Genomic DNA, 16,232 nt, shown 5'->3' with positions numbered 1-16,232 from the left:
AAAATTTATTATTCTGGACTCAAATTAAGTTATTAAGTTAGATCCATGTCCAAGGAACCTATATCTAAAAGTTCAAGTGCGTAGACACAAAATTGTCGGAGGAGTTTGGTAGAGTTCTCAAAGGTCAAATCGTTGAACTTTGACCCCTTAATCGCCAAATGTCTGGCCAAAACCGATCACATCGATTTTCTCAAATCTCAGTACCCTGTAAATCAAATTTCGAGTCTGTAGACTGAAAATTGACAGAGTTATTGCGTAGGGAAATGTACACACACACACACACACACACACGCTTTCACATTCATATACATATATAAATAGATTGATTTACAGTTTTAGTATATATTAGTGTTGCGACGATTAATCAGAATCGGAATTAGGAGTCGGAAAAATCGTCTTATCACTAGTACATATTTACCATCATTATTATGATTATTTTGTGTTCTATCGTGTTTTTGTTGCATTGAAATTTTATGTATAAATATATATATGGTTGGTTGGTTGGTTCGTTCGTTCGTTGTTTTTGTTATACAGCATATCAACCTCTTTTGGGTTATTTAATGCCGAATTCAAAGATTTTGAAGAAATATTTTTTAATAGAATATATTTTTTGTTTTCAAGTCGGTTTCTATTTAACCCGTAGTTGGGACCCTAACAGGTACTACCACTCCGGGTCAGAGTGAACCTGGGAGCAATGGCAATTAAAGGGTGGCTCCACACTCCCCAAAGATCGCAAGCTGGGGCCTTACCACTTGATATAGTTTAAGGTCATATCCAGGACCATATATATATATATATATATATATATATATATATATATATATATATATATATATGTGTGTGTGTGTGTGTGTGTGTGTGTGTGTGTGTGTGTGTGTGTGTACTAACAATTAAGCCCGGCTTTGCTCGGGCCCTATATACTGTCCATAACTTTATATGCATATGTATATATTAAAAAGTGTGCCTTTCTATACAATAGGCTTCTTAACTACCATAGAGAAAAGTTGCTAGAGACCGCAGAAGTCAATTTTTTTTTACTTTGACCCTAAATTTGACCCCTTAACATTCATTGTTTTGGGCTTAAATAAAATTAAAACGTCTGACCGATATCGAAGTAACCTACATCTCAAATTTCAAGTGTTTAGCCCCAAAACTGGCGGAGGAGTTTGGTAGAATCTGCTAAAGTCAACTCTTTGAATCTTGACCTCTTGCCAGAAAAAAACTGATTAAAAAGCTTGCGGAAAATCTGAATACCCTTTATGTAAAATTTCAAATGTGTAGCCCCAAAAATTGGCTTAGTAGTTTGCTAGAGACGCAAAGGTCCAATCTTTTGAACTTGACTCCTTGGAAGCCAAATTTTCAGAAAAAAAAAACGATTTAAAAGCTTGGCTTATGTCTGAATACCTTTTATGCAAAAATTTAAATGTTTAGACCAAAAATTGGCTGAGTAGTTTGCTAGACACCGCAAAGGTCAAATCATTTGAACTTTGACTTCTTTGAAGCCAAATTTTTAGAAAAAAAAAAGATTAAAAGGCTTGCCCTATGTCTGAATGCCTTTTATGTAATATTTTAAATGGTAATACCAAAAATTGGCTGAGTTATTTGTTAGAGACCGCACAGATACAATTTTTTATTTAACTTTGACCCCAATTATAACCCCTTAACATTTACTGTTTTGGGCTCAAATAAGATTATAAAGTTTGATCCATATCCAAGTAACCCATATATAAAATTTCAAGTGTTTAGACTCCAAATTGGCGGAGGAGTTTGGTAGAGTTCTCAAAAGTCAAATCGTTGAACTTTGTCTCCTTAACAGCCAAATTTTTGACTGAAAACCAATTAAAATAATTCTCCCAAATCTCAATAGACCTTATGTCAAATTTCGAGTCTGTAGACCGAAAATTGACAGAGTTATTTGGTAGGGAAGTGTACAGAGACAAACAGACAGATATTTTCACTTTCTAGTCTAAACATTTGAAATTTGAAGGGTATTCAGAGATAGGGCAAGTTTTTTTAATCGATTTGGGTCGAAAATTTGAGCTACAAATATATGAATCTATGTATGTATGTTTGCATGTCTGCCTAAAACTTTCGACAGAGGCGACAGATTTTCACAAGATCAGTATCGTTTTGAAGCCCGACCCTTCAGACGACAAATACCGAAAAATTGTCTAAAAACATTAATTTCTTCACCCTCAACTTGGCACTTTTCTACAGAGAGGGGTCACTTTTTTCGCCGATATTTTCGAAAGTCATCCCCTCTTTTCGATTGTCTAGCCTTAATTTAAACCTACGTCACTTCCGGTTTGGCGGTAGTCGTAACAGCAAAAACATCGCGTTTTTTTTCCCCCGGGTTCGAGCCTGCCTTCCTACTACCACGAACTTTAAAAAATATTCCAGCAACTTACATAGAGTAGATGGTAAAGGTATGCGATAGAAAGGGGTGTTGAAGGAATAAAATAGAAATCTGTTCTAGATAACATTTTTTTGTTTTGAAGCTGTCGCCACCCAATATCTGTCGCAAATCGATTCATCAAATCGGTTCTCAGTTTTTTTGTTTTATGTTTATTCATTTATTTATTTATTTATTTATTTATTGAACGCAGAAATGAAGGTAGTTGAGTTTAGATCGTATTTTTGTGGTCATAGTATTCAAATTCGGTTGGGTAGACCAGAGGACGATAACAATTTAAAATAAGTGTCATTGGTAATCAGGCTCGCGGGCTGGCCAAAATGCCTTCGCAGTCCGGATTCGGTTTTACATAAACGTCAATGTTTTGTAACATTTACGTTTTATGCGCTAAGCGTCTCTGTTTCACGCATGTGCAATATGATCTTATTTGCGCATGAGCTAAACATACGTGTTTCACGTTGGATGATCAATAATATTATGGGAGAATTTTTAGTGCGTGTTGTTAAACGGGGTCATCACTCTCTCACGTTCTCAAATTTTCTCTCTGCTTTTTTAATATTTCTCTGGAACTTTTACATCAGTACCTCTTTCTATTTTCCTCTGCTTCTCCCTCTCTCCACCCCCCTCACAGTTTTTATACTAATGAGTCGCCGCTTACCAAGACCAACGGTCACTTGAAGGTAATGACAGAATTGGAAACAATAGCTGGCATGGACAGACTTTGATTACTTAAGGATGGTTTGATAAGTATGTGTTCATTTTGGACGATTGTGTTGTAGTAAGCTAGGAAGCAGCCTTGCGGTAATATGCTCAACAGATGGGAAGTTCTTTCAAAGGAATTTTGTCCATGGAAGTTCGTTTGCTTGGTTGTCGTGATTATAACTAGAAGTTTTTTTTTTTAATTCTCTTTCTCTTTCGCTCTCTCTCTCTCTCTCTCTCTCTCTCTCTCTCTCTTTCTCTCTCTCTCTCTCACACACACACACACGCACACGCGCGCTCTCTCTATCTCTCTCTCTATCTATCTATCTATCTATCAATATATATATATATATATATATATATATATATATATATATATATATATATATATATATATATATACGATGGAACGATAAAACTGTCGCGCTAGAAAAGACGACTTTATTTCATGAAAACCGGTTTTCTTTCCTGTTTTTGCAACCACTTTTTACTGAAAACTAAAACACATTTTTTCAAACATTTTTAACTGAAAAGAAAAAAATAACACTTCAACATTTTCCACCGGAGACTTTTCACTGAAAGACAAAACTATTTTCAAATGTCGTATATATATAAAAAAAAAATAAAAAAATAAAAAAAATGGCGCTTCTTCGTAATTGAAGCGAAATTCAACAATTGAAATATTGAATTTCAGGTAAAACCAATGATATCCACTGAGTTGTCATGGCACGCTAATAAACATATCTAAAATTACGGAAAATGATAAGATAGAAAATTAATTTTAAAGATAATAATTTTCGAAGGAATTAGCAGTTTTAGGTTACATAATAACTAAAGATCGCTTATATTAGCAGGGGAGGTAATTTATTTTTGTAAACTGCTAAAATTTAAGCCAATTTTGAAGAAGTTTTTGAAATAGATTTGCATACACTGAATCAGCAGTATATTTTTCAGATAATAGAAAATTCCAAAGAATATAAAAACGCAAAGTATGAGTTATATGCTACGTTCATTTTGTTAGTTGTTACCTGTTTTGATTCTAATAAATCCATCTTTATTGACATTACAAACTATGAGTTATTTTCATTGTGTCTACGTCACATATCAAACATGACAAAACAAACATGGCCGAAATCAATTTTTCTTTGAATAATGGATATACGTGTTTTATGTGATATATTTCAGAAATATTTAACTAATTGTGACATTACAATTAGATAGATAACATTGTTTATTGTTGAAACTGATAAAAAAAAAGTTATCATTGTTTTTTTTAATGAAAAATCAATCTTTCAGTTGTCTGATTTCGCTACAATAACGAAAAATACAAAAAAATATCAAAAGATTCAACGCATTTTTGCGTACGAAAATACTAATAGACTATTGTTTATTTTCAAACTACCTTTTTTTTCTATAGTCTACCTGAAAGAGAAATATTCTGTTCCGCTTGCATTACGTAGCGCACACTCATTCGTGAGAAAAAAAGGGGGTTCAACCTGACGCCATTAATAAACGAACATTCTTGTCGCTCCAGTGAACTTTTCCCATTCCTTGGCAACCAGATGACATAACGTTTTCGCTAGCAAACAATTTTTCAGAAAAAATAACATCATTTCATTAAAGATTAGCTGAAGTAACATTGTAAATGGATGAATTGGAAAAAGGCACGAAGCGCATCCATTGGAACCGTTTAACTTTTTTATAAAATGCTCTACAACAGTTCTACCGAAATATATTTTAAAAAGATCAACTCGCTTAGTTACACAAGGCAAATTTACCAAACTACTATGGTGCCGATTTTATTAATTTCTAGCTGTACATACCCGGCGTTGCCAGGTAAAATACATATTGCCGGGCGGAGGGTTAAGTCACATATTATTTAAGATGCACCAAATATTCTCAGCTGTTATATATAAGTTGACCATATTTTGAATGTTTGGAAGCATAAAACATAATTATCTTCGTTTCAGTCATTTTCGTTTCGAACAGGGTAATAAAATATTATAGCTTAAAGGGAAATAACTCCTAGGTTAAACGAACATTTCCGTTTTAAATACAGCTGATGTTGGTTACACTAGTAATACAAAATAAATGAAATTAATTGCAATTTAAATAAAAAAATAAATTAAATCAACTTTATAAAATATTTCTACATAAAATAGTTAAAACTACTCTGTTACTAATTTCCGTTTACAATTTACAGCTAATTGTTAAAACAGATTTTCTTTAATGTAATATGCAAATGAGATTACCTCTTGAATGTTGATTCTTTTTTAATATATATATATATATATATATATATTTATCGTTATTTCCATGGCAGATGCTCGTCTGAACTCCAATCTCTGGTCCCCCCCTCGCCAATCTTTCACGAAAAACACCCGTCTAGCTGAATCCACTGTGAAAAATTTCCCCCACTCTATATCTGTGCCTAAATCAAAACGCAGATTCCATTAACAAAGCTTCTTTCTTAGAACTGCACGCCTGTGGAACTCTGTTCCGTCTGCCTGCTTCCCTCCGGACTACAACTTGGATGTCTTCAAGTCCAATGTTAACAAATTCCTAATGAACCGCCCCCTTAAGTAAACATTTCAGCAAATCTCCTCACTAACGTAATGTACTTGCAATAAACCCTTATCCCTGAGTGGCTTCTGGGCCTTGATAAGTGGTGATCACTGTGTAATATATATATATATATATATATAGGGGAGGGAGAGATCGATCGAATGAATAAAGTTATATAATAGTATGTTTTCTGTATTTAAATCTATTTGTGAAACAGTGTACCCCTGTATATATTCACTAAATTCTGAACAAGCAAGGAAATAGGAACGTGTTATATATATATATATATATATATATATATATATATATATATATATATATATATAAAGTTAGGTTTATATATGATATTCATATGAAACCCCTTTCTTTCTGTTTATTTAAAAAGAAAATACAACTTTATTATATAATCATCTGCAAAAGATCTAGCTAATTTGCATATTCTTTTAAACATTCATTTTAATTAATTTCCTATTAGTTTTTTCGCTTTTCTTATGAGATGATCATCTTTGGTTAACTATTACGTGTAATTATATTCAAGCAGATATTCTACATGATTTATACTTGTATAATATTTGCGTAAAAAGTTTATAGTAAACACAAAACGCTTTCCATTATTCCATGTATGTATAAGTATATATTTTTGTTGCTGCAGATATTCTACATGATTTATAGTTGCGTAATATTTGCGTAAAAAGGTTAAACCTCTGGCTATATATATTTATGCATGCGTATATATATATTTGTTTAAAGAATGTTGCCTACCAAACTCCTCTGTCAGTTTTTGGTCTACAGACAAAAACTTAATATATAGGGTATTCGAATCCATGCGAAATTTTATATTTCGGTTTTAACAGGGGGAAATCGGTGCAAAAGTATAAAAATTACAAAAATAAAATTTGCCAGGTAAAGGTCGAACGACGGCGAATATGCATGCGTAACGTAATAGCTATTGGTTCATGTTATAATTTTAAGCCTTGTAGAAATGTCTTCATAGCTCAGGCATTAACGCAAATGGAAAAAAGTAAATCGTAATCTAAACGTTTTGGTATAAATTCTCGTTGGTGTCATTTTTAAACTAACACAGATCAAGCAAACCGCGGCGAAATCCGACTGTCAAATGGACCTACTTCGTCTCGAACAAGAAATGTGGTCATCCAACCAGCTATAACCCAAGCCGATGTCTCGTGTAGGAATTTTCAACTCGCTAGGACGATACCATGGAAAGTTATCCTGTCCTTTAGATTGTCTAGCCTTAATTTTAAAAAATGTCGCTTCCGGTTTGTCGGTGGTCGTAACAGCGTAAACGTTAGGTTTTACCCCGTTCTTTTCCTCCTTTGCGGTACGGGTTCGAGCCTGCCTTCCTACTACCACTTTTTTTTTTTTTTGCTCAACATGCACATCCAAACACCCGGGCAACGGCGGGCTGAAATGCTAGTATATATATATATATATATATATATATAAGTGAAAGTGTCTGTGTGTCTGTGTGTCTGTGTACATTTCCCTACGCAGTAACTCTGTCAATTTTTTAGTCTACAGACTCGAAATTTGATAATTAAGGGTCAAAGTTCAACGATTTGACCTTTGAGAACTCTACCAAACTCCTGCGACAATTTTGGGTCTACGCACTTGAACTTTTAGATATAGGTTCCTTGGAAATGGATCTAACTTAATAACTTGATTTGAGCCCAAAACAATAAATTTTAAGGGGTCATAATAGGGATCAAAGTTTTAAAAAATTGACCTCAGCGGTCTCTTCCAAATTACTCAGACAATTTCTGGTCTAAATATTTGAAATTTTACATAACGGGTATTCAAAGATAGGGCAAGCTTTTTTATCAGTTTGGGTCGAAAATTTTAGTTACCAATATATAAATGTATGTATGTATGTCTGTTTGCATGTCTACCTTAAACTTTCAATAGAGGCGACGGATTTTACCAAGATCAGTATCGTTTTAAAGTTCGACCTTTCATACGACAAATATCGAAAACTTGGCTAAAAACATTAATATCTTCCCCTTCAACTAGGCACTTTTTTACAGGGGGGGTCACTTTTTTCGCCGATATTTTTTAAAGTTATTCTCTCCTTTAGATTGTCTAGCCTTAATTTAAAAAAATGTCGCTTCCGGTTGGGCTGTGATCGTAACAGCATAAACGTTAGGTTTTACTCCGTTCTTTTCCTCCTTTGCGGTACGGGTTCGAGCCTGCCTTCCTACTACCACTTTTTCTTTTTTTTTTTTTTTTTTGCTCAACATACACCTCCAAACACCCGGGTAACGCGGGCGCGCATGCTAGTATATATATACATATAAAAGTGAACGTGTCTGTCTGTGTGTCTGTGTACATTTCCCTACGCAATAACTCTGTCAATTTTAAGTCTACAGAGTAGAAATTTGATATACAGGGTACTGAGATTTGGGAAAATCGATGTGAACTCTACCAAACTCCTTCAACAATTTTGGGTCTAAACACTTGAAATTTTAGATATAGGTTCCTTGGACATGGATCTAACTTAATAACTTGATTTTAGCCCAAAACAATAAATTTTAAGGGTCTGAATAGTGGTTAAAGTTACAAAAATTGACTTTTTTTTTTTTGCTCAGCATACACCTCCAAACACCCGGGCAACGCCGGTCATCCATGCTAGTATATATATATATATATATATATATATATATATATATATATATATATATATTACTTAGAATTCTTCTCCCTTTTTCTCTTAGTCGCATTTTTTCTCTTCATGTTACTTCTTTCTCCTCATTTTTGCTTTTTCGCTCTGCCAGAATGCATCTCTTGCAGATTTTCTCCCCGTCTTTCTTTCACATTGATCGCTCACTTTCACTCTTTTTCTTACTCTCTCTTTTTGTCACGCCATTTTTTTTCCTATCACACTTTCGCTCATAAACATGTTTGCTCTATTTCTGTTTTCTTTACTCACGTTTTTCTCTCTTTTCCTTTCTCACTCACAACTATACTTTCTCTCTCTCTCTCTCTCTCTCTCTCTCTCTCTCTCTCTCTCTCTCTCTCTCTCTCATATACACACGCACACAATTTATTGTTTTTACATTTGTTTCTTTTTCATGTTCTTTGGGAAGCAGTCTACTACGATTACTAAGGTATGACGCTGTCTGTGACGTCACAAGAACTAGCCTGGGCCAAGTATGAAGAATCGTTGGTCATGCGCACCAATATGACCTTGTTCGGAGGTCAAACCGGAAAGGCTGCTCCAGTCAGTCACAAAATCTATGGTATCCTAAGTCACAGACACTACTATGACAAACTTGAACCCAACAAGTCACAGAGGCTTTTAGATATATATCCAAGGTTGAGTACGCGTTACAACCTTATGAACCCTCGTTGTCACAGGTTACCAAGTCTAAAAAGGTCCAAAGTCCTTCCAACCGGACAATTCCAGTTGACGGTCATCTCTCCAGCCAAAATGGTCGCTTATCCACCTGTGTTGATGCTGCGCCTCTTCTGTCTAAAGGATTGCTTGTCCAAGTTGCTGGTTTTTTTTTTTTTTTTTTTTTTTTTTTACAAGGTGGTCACCACTTATCAAAGCCCGGAAGCCACTCAGGGATAAGGGTTATTGTAAGTACAGCACGTTAGTGTGGATATTTAATAAAGTTTCTACTTAAGGGGGCGGTTTATCAGGAATTTGTTTACGTTGGACTTGAAGACATCCAAGTTGTAGTCAGGTGGGAAGCAGGCAGATGGAACAGAGTTCCACAGGCGTGCAGTTCTAAGAAAGAAGCTTTGTTCATGGAATCTACGTTTTTATTTAGGCATAGATAAAGAGTAGGGAAAGTTTTTGACAGTGGATACAGCTAGACGGGTGTTTTCGTAAAAGATTGGCGAGGGGGAACCAGAGATTGGAGTTCAGACGAGCACCTGCCATGGAAATAAAACAAAGATAAGCTTGCAACGTCTCTTCTGTGGGAGAGAGGTTGCAGGGAAAAGAAAAGGGTATCCCCACTAAGCCACAAAGTCTATTTTGTATTCTGTCAAGGCAGGATAGGCTGTTTTTAGCAGCTCCTGCCCAGATATGGCAGCCATATTCCATCCTTGGTTGCTGTAACTCAACTCTTAGGGTATCCTAGATGAATCGGGATCTTAATTCACAGTAATACCTTATATCTTAGTGGCAATGTGCTTTGTTTGGAATGAATTTAAGTAAAATATGTAGCATTTTCTATCTTTTTCTCCTTATTTCTTTTTGTTCTTCTGCTTATACTTTCTTACGCTCCATCGCTTTTCTTTCTCTTTTGTCCTCTCTCTCTCTCTCTCTCTCTCTCTCTCTCTCTCTCTTATCAACATTCAATTAACCAACGAATCCTTAAAACCAACATCCTTTTTATAACCTTGAAGTGTTACCGATTTTCCATTTGAATTTAAAACCAAATTCAACAATTGTCGCCATCGGTTCAATTATAAAATGTCCGATTTGTAATCGTCAATTTCACTTGTGCGAAAGAAAAGGATCAATTTCTTAAATACTCAATTCTACTTTTTTTCGTTGCTGTTGTTGCTTGTTTTTTTTGTTTTTTGTTTTTTTGTTTTTTGTTTTTTTTTAAGGGTTCAAAGACAAAACAACAAATTGAGCATACTTTATCAAACGTGGTGTCATCTTTCGGAAGGCATGAAACTAAAAATTCTTTTTCCTTGTTTTTCAAATCGTGAATAATTTCGCATTACGCCAATCAGTTTCTTCTGAATTTGGCACTGTCCATTATCGGAATCAGTTAGATCCAATGTACGAGTGACGAGATCGGATGTTCCAAGCATGTGTTCATTCAATCAACACTTCATGTTACAAACTGACGGACAGCTCTTCTTACAGAACTGTGTGGGCGCGTCTAAAAAATTCCATTTGGTTTCATTTTACTTCAGTCAAAGTTCTCAAAAATCAAACGACCTTTTTATGGGAGATAACACGTGATCTCTACGTGATATACATAGATATTCGAATATTCCATTGCAGTTCTCTGTTAGTTCTCAAACGTCGAGTTATTAAAGAAGTTCGTAATATTAATTTTCCTCCCGCTTATTTACCAGTTAACTACGTTATAGTATAACACGAGGCTGCTGATCTACGAGGTTATGGTCAGAACAATTCTTCTCTATGGATGTGAAATCTGATCATTGCGTAGAGAGGATCTTCATAAACTTGAAGTATTCGATCACTTCTGCCTCCGTCGTATCCTGTACATTCGCCTCTCCGACCGGATCCCTAACTCGACCATACGTGCTAGATGTAACATCCTTGGCCTGGAGGAAACTCTGCTGAAAAGGAGTCTCCGGTGGTTCAGTCACGTGCTGCGTCGGCCGCCGCATGAGTTCGATCGACAATTAGTGTCGCCCATTGCACCCAATGGTTGGAAGAAGCGCCAATGTGGCCAACTTAAGACTTGGCTCGCAACAGTAAAAGCAGATATGGAGATCGTGTACAGTCCTCGCGTTTTTTTGGTATCCATCGCTGGGCCCGTGAATGGCTGTATCATGCCGTCTACTCTGCTGCAAGATCAAAGTGTAGTATCTGTTCTTCAGATGCTGCACTTCCATTTCTTGTTCTCTTTCGGTGGAGGAGAAATCCTTCACGACTGAGACAATTTTTATTTTTGTACCTTTTCTCCACGTTAAAAAACGACCCTGGTGTCTAACTCTGTCCCGTGGGGAGGCATAGTAAATAGGTACTCTGCTGCCGACTGACAGGGGTTGATGTCTTTGACGCGAGATGCGGTTAACACATTGGAGCCGGCTCAATCCATCTCAGGTGAACGTCACTATAAGTAGGTACGTTATAGGTAGGTACGTTATAGGTAAGTACGTTATAGTCTTCATTTTGGCTTTACTGAATTCCAAGACAAGAATTCATCTATTCTGGTGGAGTTATTCAGCTTATAGACAATATAACGTAGAGAAGGTGCACTAATCCTTGTATAAGTCAGTGTAAGGTAGCCATAACAAGATCTTATTTTGGCTTCTAATACTCTGTTTTTTTTAATATTTAGTTAACTCGTAGGAGGAAGTACCCGACCAAACTTCTTTACAAAATGACCATAAACAATGGAGGACAGTGTCTAGTAGAAATCCAAATCTTATCCATCTTTTATTTCAAAATTAAGCGCGAAAATGCTATTTAAAATGTATTTGGACAGAGAGAGGTTACTTCAAGTTGGCCAAAACAAGATATGAAACCATTCCATCCATCTCGTCAACCGCCGCTCCAACTCTTTTGTGTGATGTCGTTTTCTGTTAGCTTTCATTCCTTTTTCGTTCTGGCCATGGCGTCTTTTCTCATATTGGCGATTGTCGAAAAACGCTATTTCAAATTTATTTAGGAAGAAACGGGATTACTTCAAGTTACCTCAAACAAAGTGCAAAAGAATTCTGTTTATCTGGACAACAATCACCCTAACTCTATTGTGTGCTGCGGTTTTCTGTCGGTTTTTATGTCTTTTCGTTCTGGCCGTGGCGTCTTTTCTCATATTGGTGATTTTCGAAGACGCACACAGTAGCTTGCAAGTATTATTTTTTTAACTCTAAACACAAACTCCGACAAATTCTGTAGATATTAGTTGGGATCTGTATGTGTGTGTGTGTGTGTGTGTGTGTGTGTGTGTGTGTGTGTGTGTGTGTGTGTGTGTGTGTGTGATACCATCGCAAAATACTGCCCTTTAAACGGTAACGTCCTTATCTTAGTTGTCTGCCGAGACTATCACTATCACTGCCCTAAAACTAACTCAAAATATATTGACTTACATGTCCGCTCTTTTGCCTTGATTGATAGAAACTGACTACTTCCGCAATTGTCATATCAGCAACTCCCAACATTATTTAAAAAACTGCCTTACCGACCTTGGGGTGTGTTAGGAGAATCCAAAACCTCGGCAATCCCAATCGTTGTTTTTGTTTTGTTTTGTTTTGTTTTACTAATCTTACTTCCTATACTATTGCTAATAAATTATTTCCTTTTCTTTCTGAATCACTTCCTAACACCAGTATACAATAGTATTACAAAAACATACGGGTTTTTTTTTCGGTTCCAAAGCCAACAAGGAACAATCGCTGTTAGACGCTGTTGGCTTTGGAACCGAAAAATAAAACCCGTATGTTTTCCAAAGCCAACAGCGTCTAACAGCGATTGTTCCCTGTTGACCCCGTGCAGTTCTAGGAGGTCCTCTCTTACAGGCTTTTCTTCTCACCCTTTGAAAAAAGGTTAGTTTATTCTTAATCATTTGAGGTGCTACGACCAGTGAATGTCAAAAGGGCAACCCAAACATTTTTTGCAAGCAAGAGTGCTCTTTCTTTAGGGTGTTGACTCTTCATTTTCATTTTCTGACCCATTTGTCACATCATCCCGCGGTAGGAGAAGATAAATATACTGTTATCGGTTAAAATAATACATTCGTGGTCCTTTTTTTTGCATTGAAATTGTTCAATATTGTCATTATTCTTTTTGCTTCCTTGTTTTGGGCACAACGATATTCTCCAACAATACTACATTGTCACAGTCTTCAAATAGAACTCTTTTAGATAACATATATATGTGTGCATGCGTTTATATATATATATATAGGGTGGATCGATGAAATTATCGTCCTAGAAAAGACGACATAATTCCATTTCCGTTTGATGAAAACCTGTTTTCTTTTGTTTTGTTTTTTTTTTGTTGCAGACCATCTACTAGTTAACCAGTTGTGTACAAACTCCAAGAGTGATGGGAGCCTTCTCTCATGTCTGAAAATGACGCAATGTTTAACGAGCGAGATCGAAGATGCGCCGCTGTACAACTCATGCTCTCCTATCGATCCAAGTTATGACAACAGAGCCATGGTCGGACCCCTCGAAATGCATCGTTGGATTGCCATGAATAACAGGAACGTGCCCAGGGTGATGAAAACAAAGTTTCCGGTCACGGTTATGGTCTTTGGTTTGGTTTCAAGTTAGGGCCATATTATACCACTGCACATCTTCGAAATCGGCTTGAAAGTCAACCCCAAAGTGTACCTGGGTGTGCTGAAGAGTGTAGTGGTCCTCTGGTGCAATCAGATGGCCGCTGGCAGACACTGGGTGTGTGGTAGGAGAACTCCACGCCAGCCCACAAGACCAAAAAGATCCAGACTTCAGAAGGAATGCTACAACTTTGTACCCTTCTCTTACTGGTCCTTCTCCTCCCCCAACCTGAATCTGCTGGACTACTTCGTTTGGTGATACGCCGAGAACATCATTAACATGGCCTTCTACAATACCAAAGCCAGCCTGATCGCCGCCACCTACCGAGTATTCGTGCCGGCGCTTGTGGAAAAGGCATTCTCCCAGTTCCGGGCTTTATCGAGACAGTGATTGAGGCTGAAGGCGAATATATTGAATAGATGTCACCTCTAATACGTAATCAAGTTACCGGATTTGATTTCTTCATTTCGTAGAGAAGGTGCACTAATCCTTGTATAAGTCAGTGTAAGGTAGCCATAACAAGATCTTATTTTGGCTTCTAATACTCTGTTTTTTTTAATATTTAGTTAACTCGTAGGAGGAAGTACCCGACCAAACTTCTTTACAAAATGACCATAAACAATGGAGGACAGTGTCTAGTAGAAATCCAAATCTTATCCATCTTTTATTTCAAAATTAAGCGCGAAAATGCTATTTAAAATGTATTTGGACAGAGAGAGGTTACTTCAAGTTGGCCAAAACAAGATATGAAACCATTCCATCCATCTCGTCAACCGCCGCTCCAACTCTTTTGTGTGATGTCGTTTTCTGTTAGCTTTCATTCCTTTTTCGTTCTGGCCATGGCGTCTTTTCTCATATTGGCGATTGTCGAAAAACGCTATTTCAAATTTATTTAGGAAGAAACGGGATTACTTCAAGTTACCTCAAACAAAGTGCAAAAGAATTCTGTTTATCTGGACAACAATCACCCTAACTCTATTGTGTGCTGCGGTTTTCTGTCGGTTTTTATGTCTTTTCGTTCTGGCCGTGGCGTCTTTTCTCATATTGGTGATTTTCGAAGACGCACACAGTAGCTTGCAAGTATTATTTTTTTAACTCTAAACACAAACTCCGACAAATTCTGTAGATATTAGTTGGGATCTGTATGTGTGTGTGTGTGTGTGTGTGTGTGTGTGTGTGTGTGTGTGTGTGTGTGTGTGTGTGTGTGTGATACCATCGCAAAATACTGCCCTTTAAACGGTAACGTCCTTATCTTAGTTGTCTGCCGAGACTATCACTATCACTGCCCTAAAACTAACTCAAAATATATTGACTTACATGTCCGCTCTTTTGCCTTGATTGATAGAAACTGACTACTTCCGCAATTGTCATATCAGCAACTCCCAACATTATTTAAAAAACTGCCTTACCGACCTTGGGGTGTGTTAGGAGAATCCAAAACCTCGGCAATCCCAATCGTTGTTTTTGTTTTGTTTTGTTTTGTTTTACTAATCTTACTTCCTATACTATTGCTAATAAATTATTTCCTTTTCTTTCTGAATCACTTCCTAACACCAGTATACAATAGTATTACAAAAACATACGGGTTTTTTTTTCGGTTCCAAAGCCAACAAGGAACAATCGCTGTTAGACGCTGTTGGCTTTGGAACCGAAAAATAAAACCCGTATGTTTTCCAAAGCCAACAGCGTCTAACAGCGATTGTTCCCTGTTGACCCCGTGCAGTTCTAGGAGGTCCTCTCTTACAGGCTTTTCTTCTCACCCTTTGAAAAAAGGTTAGTTTATTCTTAATCATTTGAGGTGCTACGACCAGTGAATGTCAAAAGGGCAACCCAAACATTTTTTGCAAGCAAGAGTGCTCTTTCTTTAGGGTGTTGACTCTTCATTTTCATTTTCTGACCCATTTGTCACATCATCCCGCGGTAGGAGAAGATAAATATACTGTTATCGGTTAAAATAATACATTCGTGGTCCTTTTTTTTGCATTGAAATTGTTCAATATTGTCATTATTCTTTTTGCTTCCTTGTTTTGGGCACAACGATATTCTCCAACAATACTACATTGTCACAGTCTTCAAATAGAACTCTTTTAGATAACATATATATGTGTGCATGCGTTTATATATATATATATATAGGGTGGATCGATGAAATTATCGTCCTAGAAAAGACGACATAATTCCATTTCCGTTTGATGAAAACCTGTTTTCTTTTGTTTTGTTTTTTTTTTGTTGCAGACCATCTACTAGTTAACCAGTTGTGTACAAACTCCAAGAGTGATGGGAGCCTTCTCTCATGTCTGAAAATGACGCAATGTTTAACGAGCGAGATCGAAGATGCGCCGCTGTACAACTCATGCTCTCCTATCGATCCAAGTTATGACAACAGAGCCATGGTCGGACCCCTCGAAATGCATCGTTGGATTGCCATGAATAACAGGAACGTGCCCAGGGTGATGAAAACAAAGTTTCCGGTCACGGTTATGGTCTTTGGTGTGGTTTCAAGTTAGGGCCATATTATACCACTGCACATCTTCGAAATCGGCTTGAAAGTCAACCCCAAAGTGTACCTGGGTGTGCTGAAGAGTGTAGTGGT

The sequence above is a fragment of the Euprymna scolopes genome, chromosome 23 (genome assembly GCF_053919585.1).
Source record: "Euprymna scolopes isolate OS-2025 chromosome 23, ASM5391958v1, whole genome shotgun sequence".
In the NCBI taxonomy this organism is placed as follows: Eukaryota; Metazoa; Mollusca; class Cephalopoda; order Sepiida; family Sepiolidae; genus Euprymna; species Euprymna scolopes.
This window is presented reverse-complemented; position numbering follows the sequence as displayed.